The sequence below is a fragment of the Panthera pardus genome, unplaced genomic scaffold (genome assembly GCF_024362965.1).
Source record: "Panthera pardus isolate Hobbes unplaced genomic scaffold, ASM2436296v1 HiC_scaffold_21, whole genome shotgun sequence".
NCBI classification, from domain to species: Eukaryota; Metazoa; Chordata; class Mammalia; order Carnivora; family Felidae; genus Panthera; species Panthera pardus.
Window position 1 is genome coordinate 20,430,657 of NW_026526777.1, and position 9,264 is coordinate 20,439,920.

The 9,264-nt window shown below is 34.8% G+C and overlaps 1 non-coding gene across 1 annotated transcript; it reads right to left on the minus strand.

Moving 5' to 3' along the window:
- Positions 1–5,780: 5,780 nt before the first annotated feature.
- On the minus strand, positions 5,781–5,887 carry LOC128778959 (U6 spliceosomal RNA). The gene has a single exon (XR_008424812.1). It is a non-coding gene; the product is annotated as a U6 spliceosomal RNA (small nuclear RNA).
- Positions 5,888–9,264: the final 3,377 nt, after the last annotated feature.

Sequence of the window (9,264 nt, forward strand, 5' to 3'; positions counted from 1 at the left end):
AAACTGAGCATTAAAGTGTATGGGGAATTATGATATTCTAATTCCAAACTATAGCAAACATTATATTTTTTTTTTCTCAAAGTTTTTTTTGTCAGCAAAATCCATCACATTAACTTAAAAAGTTATTTCAAGATTTATTGATATCAAAAAAAAATTTGCTTCCCATAGTAATAGTTAAGAAATGAAGTGTATTTAATTACTTAAAAATCCTGCAACAAGGAACTAATTTGAGTTACCAATGACAAAAGCTGGAACTATTGGATATCAAAATAAATCTGCGGTTACTAGATTGTAACTGAAAATGTAAATACACATGAGTCTGTATTGATGGAATGAATTATTGGATAAATAAATGTAAGAGAAGAGATAAATCTTCCTTACAAAAGAATTAGAAATAATTTGTGTGGATACTTCCTCTTCCAGAGGTAGAACCTAATTCTGCCCCCCTCCCACTTGAAGGCAGGCTGAACTTAGTGACTTTTTCCTAAGAATAAAGCATAAAAAGTTTGGGAAAAAAACTTTCAGTGGAAAATCCTGGCAAATTCTACCTAAGCCAAATGATCAAGGTTAGCATCACCAATGCAAGTCATGTTGATAGTATATACCCACTGATAGGTTGTGATAAAAAGGCATTCCACTTCTTTGGTATTTTTTTCCTAAACTCATCCAGTCTAGTCCTGGTAAAAACATCAGACAAACCCAAAGTAAGAGATACTTTACAAAATACCTCACCAGTATTCCTCAAAACTGCCAAAGTGGTGAAAAACAAGGAAAGACTGAGACACTGTCATGGATAGAGGTAACTAATCAGGGATGACTAGTAAATACAATGTGGAAAAAATAAAATAAGTGCAATGGGGAGTTCTTGATTGGAACTTGGAACAGAAAAATGGCATTAGTGGAAAAAAGTGAAATCCAAATCAAACCTAGTTTAGTTCATCATCTAGGCACCAATAGTGATTTCTTTGTTTTCACAAATATACTATGGTAATGTAAGACATTAACAATGGTGGAAACTGAGGAAAGAATAGGTGGGGAACTCCTATACCTTTGAATATCTTTGCAATATTTCTATAAATCTGATTCTTTCAAAATAAAATGTTTATTAAAAATAAAAATTTCTAATCAAATTGAAAAACTTAAAATATATTGAGTCCTAGTATAATTAGCAATAAAGGATCAGAAAACAAGCCTGTTACAGGTCTGCAGGTGGGGAAGACCACCATCAAACTATGATGTAATAGTAGAGCAAAAAAAGTGGGAGAACTGTCAGAGGACTAGAGGCTGGAAGAGAGGCAGAATAATGGTAGCTCTTTCTTTTAATGTTTCTTTATTTATTTTGAAAGAGAGAGAGAGAGAACGCACAAGTAGGGGAGGGGCAGAGAGAGAGGGAGAGAGAGAGAATCCCAAGCAGGCTCCATACCACCAGCACAGAGCCCAAAGCAGGACTCGAACTCATGAACAACGAGATGATGAGCTTAGCTGAAGTCAGACACTTAACTGACTGAGCCACCCAGGCACCCTGGTAGCTCTTTTTCTAATCTAGCTTTTTTTTTTTAAATCCAGTTGCAGGTTAAAGCCCCAGTGGAAGAAAAAAAGGATTCTTGTAGGAGGCTAGTAAAGTCACAAGCAAACTGGAGTGCTTAGACATGGGACATGAGTAGAGCAATTTCCAAGCCAAAAGCTTTTAGTCACTTTCAGATGAGCTGAGGGAAGGCCCAGGAGTTATAAAAATCTTATTCCATTTTCAACTCTGCCAGTAATATGCTGACAGTGAGCAAGTCATTAAATTTTTCTCATCTTGGTTCTCTCATCTATGGGTTGAAATCCATCCATAGTTTTGATTCTATTAATTTACAAAGACAAGTTTCTTAATCCTTTTGGAAATGTTAAATGAAGTTGTATATTTGACAATGACATAAAAATTAAAATAGGTTGCAATATAAAAAGGAAAAAAAGTTTTGGTCAATATATAAAGGTTTAAGTTTTCATTTTGGCAAGTCCTTGGACATGGTCCAAGGTAATTTGTCATACGATTACAGCATAGGCAGGTTTGACCATAGTCATGCCTTTAATTCCTGAAGTATTCATCATGCTTGCTATAATAATACCTGAAAATATCATTCATAATCAGAAGAATATGTTGAACTGCACCATGAATGTGCAATCAGCAAGATTCAGATAGTGGGGAAAATTATAGCTCAGTTTTTCAACAGATAAATTTTAAGGAAAAGAAGGGGATTGATGAGGGACCTATTAAAAGAGACTTAAAAGTCATAGCAAGTTGAAAAAAGGGAGAGGATAAATATAATATCAAAGGATACGTATCTGGGTTACAAAATTAAAAATCAATGATCTTTTTGAAATTCAGAATAATAGTTACCCATGAGAAGATGGAGGGCTGGTAATTGTGGTGTGGCACATGGATGGGGCTTCTGTGTGGCTGGCAAAGTACTGTTTTTTTTTACCTGAATAATGATTACAAGGGTGTTAACATTTAAATAATTTTTATGGCATGCATTTGTTTTGTGTGGTTTTCAGCACTTTTTGTGTGTATTACAATGTGTGATAAAATGTTCAAAAAGGTAAAATTATGATTCTTTTCCAAATGTAAAATAAACATACATCTAAGGTTTTATTTAACTCACTAGTTAATGAGGGAATCAGTAAGACATTATAGAGTGTTCAAAAGAGAATTGAAAACATTCACACATATACTGGTCATCAAGAATACTAAAATGAATTTACAAATAGATGCAAAATTATCAACATCCATAGGGCAATAGTCAAATGCATCTCCTTAGAGCTAATCTGCATATCTGTGAACAGGAATCACAGGCATTGCTATCCGTGTTCATAATTTATAGAACTGTAATATGCTTCAAAGACAATGAAAAGGGAAGACAACTCTGAAGGGTGAACTGGGCAGGACACTCAGTAATCTTTTCCCTATTTTAAAGTCTTTTACTATTATTCCTGACAGTATAAATACTAAGTATTGCAAAACAGCACCATCCATTGTAAGAATGGCAATGATTTTATACAGCTGGGGTTAAAAGGACAGAATGGATGGGGTGAGAAATGAGGCTGGAAAGATGGGCAGGGCCCATATCATGAAGCTGAGTGATGCCTTTTATTTTGTTTGGCACTGGGGAAGAGGTAGAGACAACTCTGGATGGCCCTGCTTGTCCTCTCCTCTTCTTTTTTTCTGTAGGATAGGAATAATTTAGCATAGCAGTTATGAGTTAGCTCAGTAGAAGAGTGTGGTAGACTCTGGAGATTCTTTCTTTCAAATAAGGGCATTTCCTCAACCAGTGCACTCCCATTGATACACAGCTGCTATCTGTCCTCCTTTCCTTATAAATATTTTGATGATTGAGGTAAAGTCTCTGTCTTGAAGCTCTTCTATGAAGTTGTCAAGTGCAGCTATGCCCATGTCAGACATACTTTTAGGTGAAGCAGTGCAGGTGTGGGAGATCTTTTACACTTTGCTGTTTCTCTGCCTGTGAGCTTCCTCAGTAAAACATAATATATAACATTTGCACTGAGGATGTAGGAACTTTTTCCCCCTTTGCATTAGAGGTAGTCAATGAATTTACTTTCTGTTTGGTTTTTTTATTGCTATTGCTGGTAGTAGAAATATCGTGATTTTTGAATTAGTATAATCCTGTAGAGTATTGGAAGAACTAGTGTGTTCCAGTATTCACCCTGAGCTGCTGTGTTGAAAAATTACCAAATTACTATGATTGAGAGTAGTTGGGGGTAATTATGGAAAGGGAGACTTGATTTATTTTCTGATATGTAAGTTCTTACAGAATTTCCTTACCCCAGGTGTTTATGCAGTTACTCTTAAAATGGCTAGTAAAATCATATGTCAATTTTGACGACGTGATTAGTAGTAGAACATGGGTGTTTTCTAGATAAAAATCAAATAGAGTTTCAGGTCGAACTAATGAAGCAATTAGTTCTTTATTTGAAAATACATATTTGGTTTATAGATTAATATTTTTCAGTCGGTCCACAGATACAATTCTAATTCCCCCTTATTTCAATCACCTTTTCCTTGAAGAAGTGAACTATATAGTTTCCCCCAGTCTGGATCTCACTGATTGCACATTCAGGTGCGGTTCAACATGTTCCTCTGTCTTCTCTCATTCCTGCTAACTAGAAACTGGGTCCAGAGACTGGATCAAACTCTGATCTGATCTCTTTGGAAAACTGTAAGTGGGATATGGCAAGGCTATAGGAAACCTATAATGTTTGTCTCTTTTTGTGACCTTAGCAACCATTGAAGCTTAATGCCTATATTTAAATATTTGTTTAAAAAGTTGAAATACTTCTTCTTATCTACTGTTTGATTACTCATCGCAGAATTAATAGGAAAGGCAGGAAAACAGCTTAATTCTTATTTTAAAATTTTTATTTAATTTATTTTTTAAATTTACATTCAAGTTAGCGTATAGTGCAACAATGATTTCAGGAGTAGATTCCTTAGTGCCTCTTACCCATTTACCCCATGCCCCCTCCCACAACCCCTCCAGTAACCCTCTATTTGTTCTCCATATTTAAGTCTCTTATGTTTTTGTCCCCTTCCCTGTTTTTATGTTATTTTTGCTTCCCTTCCCTTATGTTCATCTGTTTTGTCTCTTAAAGTCCTCATATGAATGAAGTCATATGATGTTTGTCTTTCTTTGACTGACTAATTTCACTTAGCATAATACCCTCTAGCTACATCCACATAGTTGCAAATGGCAAGATTTCATTCTTTTTGATTGCTGAGTAATACTCCATTTTATTTATACACCACATCTTCTTTATCCATTTATCCATCGGTGGACATTTGGGCTCTTTCCATACTTTGGCTATTGTTGATAGTGCTGCTATAAACATTGGGGTGCATGTGCCTCTTCAAAACAGCATACCCGTGTCCCTTGGAGAAATACCTAGTAGTGTAATTGCTGGGTCATAGAATAGTTCTATTTTTAATTCTTTGAAGAACCTACATACTGTTTTCCAGAGTGGCTGCACCAGTTTGCATTCCCACCAACAGTGCAAAAGAGATCTTTCTCCACATCCTTGCCAGCATCTGTTGTTGCCTCAGTTGTTAATGTTAGCCATTCTGACAGGTGTGAGGTGATATCTCATTGTGGTTTTGATTTGTATTTCTCTGATGATGAATGATGTTGAGCATTTTTCATGTGTGGGTTGGTCATCTGAATGTCTTCTTTGTAGAAGTGTCTATTCATGTCTTTTGCCCATTTCTTCACTGGATTATCTGGTTTTTTGGGGTGTTGAGTTTGATAAGTTCTTCATAGATCTTGGATACTAACCCTTTAACTGACATGTCGTTTGCACATATCTTCTCCCATTCGAGCAGTTGCCTTTTAGTTTTTCTGATTGTTTCCTTCACCATGCAGAAGGTTTTAATTTTGATGAGGTCCCAATGGTTCATTTTTGTTTTTGTTTCCCTTGCCTCTGGAGACATGTTGAGTAAGAAGTTGCTGCGGCCAAAGTCAAAGAGATTTTTACTTGTTTTCTCCTCAAGGATTTTGATGGTTCCCTGTCTTACATTTAGGTATTTCATCCATTTTGAGCTTTTTTTTGTGTCTGGTGTAAGAAAGTGGTCCAGGTTCATTGTTCTGCATGTCACTCTCCAGTTTTCCCAGCACCACTTGCTGAAGAGACTGTCTTCATTCCACTGGATATTCTTTCCTGCTTTGTCAAAGATTAGTTGGCCATACATTTGTGGGTCCATTTCTGGGTTCTCTATTCTGTTCCATAAAAATCTGGAACGCTTCACGAATTTGCGTGTTATCCTCGCGCGGGGGCCATGCTAATCTTTCCTGTATCGTTCCAATTTTAGTATATATGCTGCCGAAGCGAGCACGAAAACTTCTTAATTCTTTATTATTCCTTTTATTAACAAGTTTTCATGATAATAAGTTAATTTCTATAATCTTCTGAAGGTAGACAATTATTTTTAGATAATATTATGTACCCCACAGATATAAATAAGTTTAATGTGTTCAATCCAGTCTAATTATGAAAATTCTTCAAATTCAAAGGATTTCATTTTGTTTAGTGGAAGACTTGCAGTGTCAGCCCTTGAATATCTTTTATATCTATTCTATTTGTCTTTGATAGTTACTTGCTAACTGACATGACAAGATTGACCAGTTCAGCATGTTCATTTCCTGTCTCAGACATCAGCAATATCTCCACTAAACCTAAGCTGCTTTTAGTAAGGGGTGACATTTCAAAACCACAATCTGGGTCTTAATGCTAATGCATTAGTAATTATATATAGGTCTTTATAGTGGAAAGAGGTAGGAAATATTTACAGGTAGGAAAAATATATATCCTGTGTCCAATATAAAAGACTAGAAACTGTGACCAATCAAGTATCAACTTGCAAAGTTGATACTGATTCTTGCCATCAAATTTCAAGACTAAGGAGATTTTAATTAAACTGTTTCCTATTGCATCTATGTGTCCCTTATTTCACCCTAAGAATTCAGTTTCTCATTGGCACAGGGAATGATAAATTAGAACATCCACTAATTACTCATTTCTTAAATTATTCTCAGAATAATATAAATACTACCTCCACTCTGATTACTGAAATTTAATAAAAATAGAAAAGGTTCCTTGAAACCTGGTCCTTTCTAAAAGCACAAGAAAACTAATTTCACAACAAAAATGTATCAAAAGAAAATAAACAAGAGAAATATATCAAATTTAAATTCCATACAAAGTTATAGTAAGGAGAATAAGGAACATAACTGTATAAATTGTGTAAGTTCACAAAAGATAAGTATGAAACCCAGCCTAATTTTAATGGGCCTTAATTTTTCCTAATGCAATGGAAAAGAAGGTGAGGATTCCAACTATCAACTTACTACACTGAAGTTATAAACCAATCATATTAGACTGGAAAATAAATTAGAGTATAGCAATTTTAAAAGGGTTTGTTGAAACTACTAATATTTATACAGAATCTATTTATTGATAAATTTAAGAAAACTAATTGAAAAAAATCTATGAGTTAATTCTATGAGCAATAATAGAATTCAGTAAGGTAATTGGACATACATATGTCAGGTAAAAGATGGCCAGGATCGTGACTAATTGGCCATGATCATGATGGCCATGGCCATGATTAATTAATAAATACATTACCTTTTGCCAAAAAAACTACAAAACTGAAAAAATAAATGTAATATAACTGTTTCTAGACACTGAGGAATCTGAGATCCTTAACATATGAGAGACAATGAAATGAACCATACAACATCAATCACTTTCTTAAAAGACTTTAGTGTGGGGAAGAAATATCAGTCTCATTTAGAAACTGAGAAGTTTACAGGGGTATTCCTTAAACAGAAAAAAAAAATACGATTTTAAGCTGAGGAAATATCAAGAGTAAGGGGGGCAGAAATTTGCAAGACAAAGTATTAGAAAGAGTACAAGAAATTTGTGCAAGGTTACCTTTGAGTCTGGCTTATTACCAAGCAGCTCACATGCAGGATAAAACTCCATGAGTATTGGCAAAGAATACTTACCATAAGATATAAGTTAATAATTTTCAGAGCTCATGCAGAGCTGAGGGACATTCAATTTCTTAACATCCAAAATAGGAAAGCTTTAATGAACACCCTGGGAATTCATTATAAATTTAGGTGTCATCATACCTCAGTAATTAAGGCTTGTATGCACCCATAATATCAAGCTTTTAAATAAAAGTCTTTAAAGACAAAGCTGATACTTAAATAACTGCTGATCAATGTTAACTCCATCATCATTAATGAAGACCAACAAAATTCTGATATTTAACATCATAAAATTCAAATACCCAGCATCCAATAAATAATTATTGGACATCTGATGGATTGAGAAACTGTGCTGTCATCAGGGAGAAAACAAATATAAAAGCAGACCCAGATCACAGAGATGAATTTTCAGAAATAAACTTCAATATAGGTATTTCAAATGTGTTCAAGAACATTAAAAAACATAATGAAGGTAAAATATTCAAATTATAAAAAATCAGATCTCTGGAGGTGAATTAACATTATTGGATAAGCTTAACAACAAATAAGGCATTGTGGCAAAAAAGATCGGCGAAAATTGTTGTGAAGACATAGCGATGAAAAATATCCGTGAAACAGAGAGAAAAGAGGCAAAAAACTGAATATTTCCTAAGTGACTAATGGGACAATATCAAGAGGTCAGACATACCTGTAATTTGAGTCTCTGAAGTTGTGAGAAAGGGAAACAAAAAATGGAGAGCTAGTACCTAAAAGTTTCCAATTTTGACAAAAATTATAAACCCACAAATCCAAAAGGCTCAACGAATCCCAAGTAAAATGAACACCTTTCATATCTTAATCAAGTCTTTAAAAACCAGAGATAAAGAAGAAATCTGAAAAGTGGTCACAGTCTTACATTAGGATGTAAGAACTCTTAAACGAATTAGCAGTGACTTCTTAACAGGAATAATGGAGGCCAGAAAACAAAAATACAACATCTTTAAAGTTGCTGAAGGAAGAAAAAACAACTGTCAACCTAGATTCTATCTTGTGAAAATATCCCTCAAACTGAGAAGGAAAAAAAAAATTTAAGAGACATTTTCAGAATATCAAGAGCTGAGAAAATTCGTTTTCAGCAGACCTTCACGACAACAAATGTTAAAGGTGTTCAGGCTAAGGGACTTGTGCACTTCTGCACAAAGAAGTGAAGAGAACTGGAAATCATTAACTTGTAGGTAAATATAAAAGACTGTTCTCATTTAAAATATATATTTAATAGATTATTGTGCCCAAGAATGCTGGCCACCATGCAGCATCCACCCTTTTCTTTCTCTCCTGCTTCCGACTGTTTGCATACAAAAAGAGTAAATCCACACATCTCATAGTTCTCTTTCAGATCTTTACACAGGCCTTTAATGTAGTTTCCTTGTGTCCATATTTTCACAATATCTCTCTCCTTAGTTCTATGAGCTTGCACACAATTTCAACACATCTAATGAAAACACCAGTAAGTTTCTGTCTCTCCTCTGGATATAGTACTTCAAATATAGTCTCATTATAGTCAACAGTCAAGATGAATTTAAAAATGTGTTCAGGGGCACCAGGGTAGCTCAGTTGGTCAAATGCCTGATTCTTGGTTTCGGCTCAGGTCATGATCTCACTGTTCGTGTGTTCAAGCCCCACGTCAGGCTCTGTGCTGACAGCGCAGAACCTGCTTGGGATTCTTTCTCTCTCC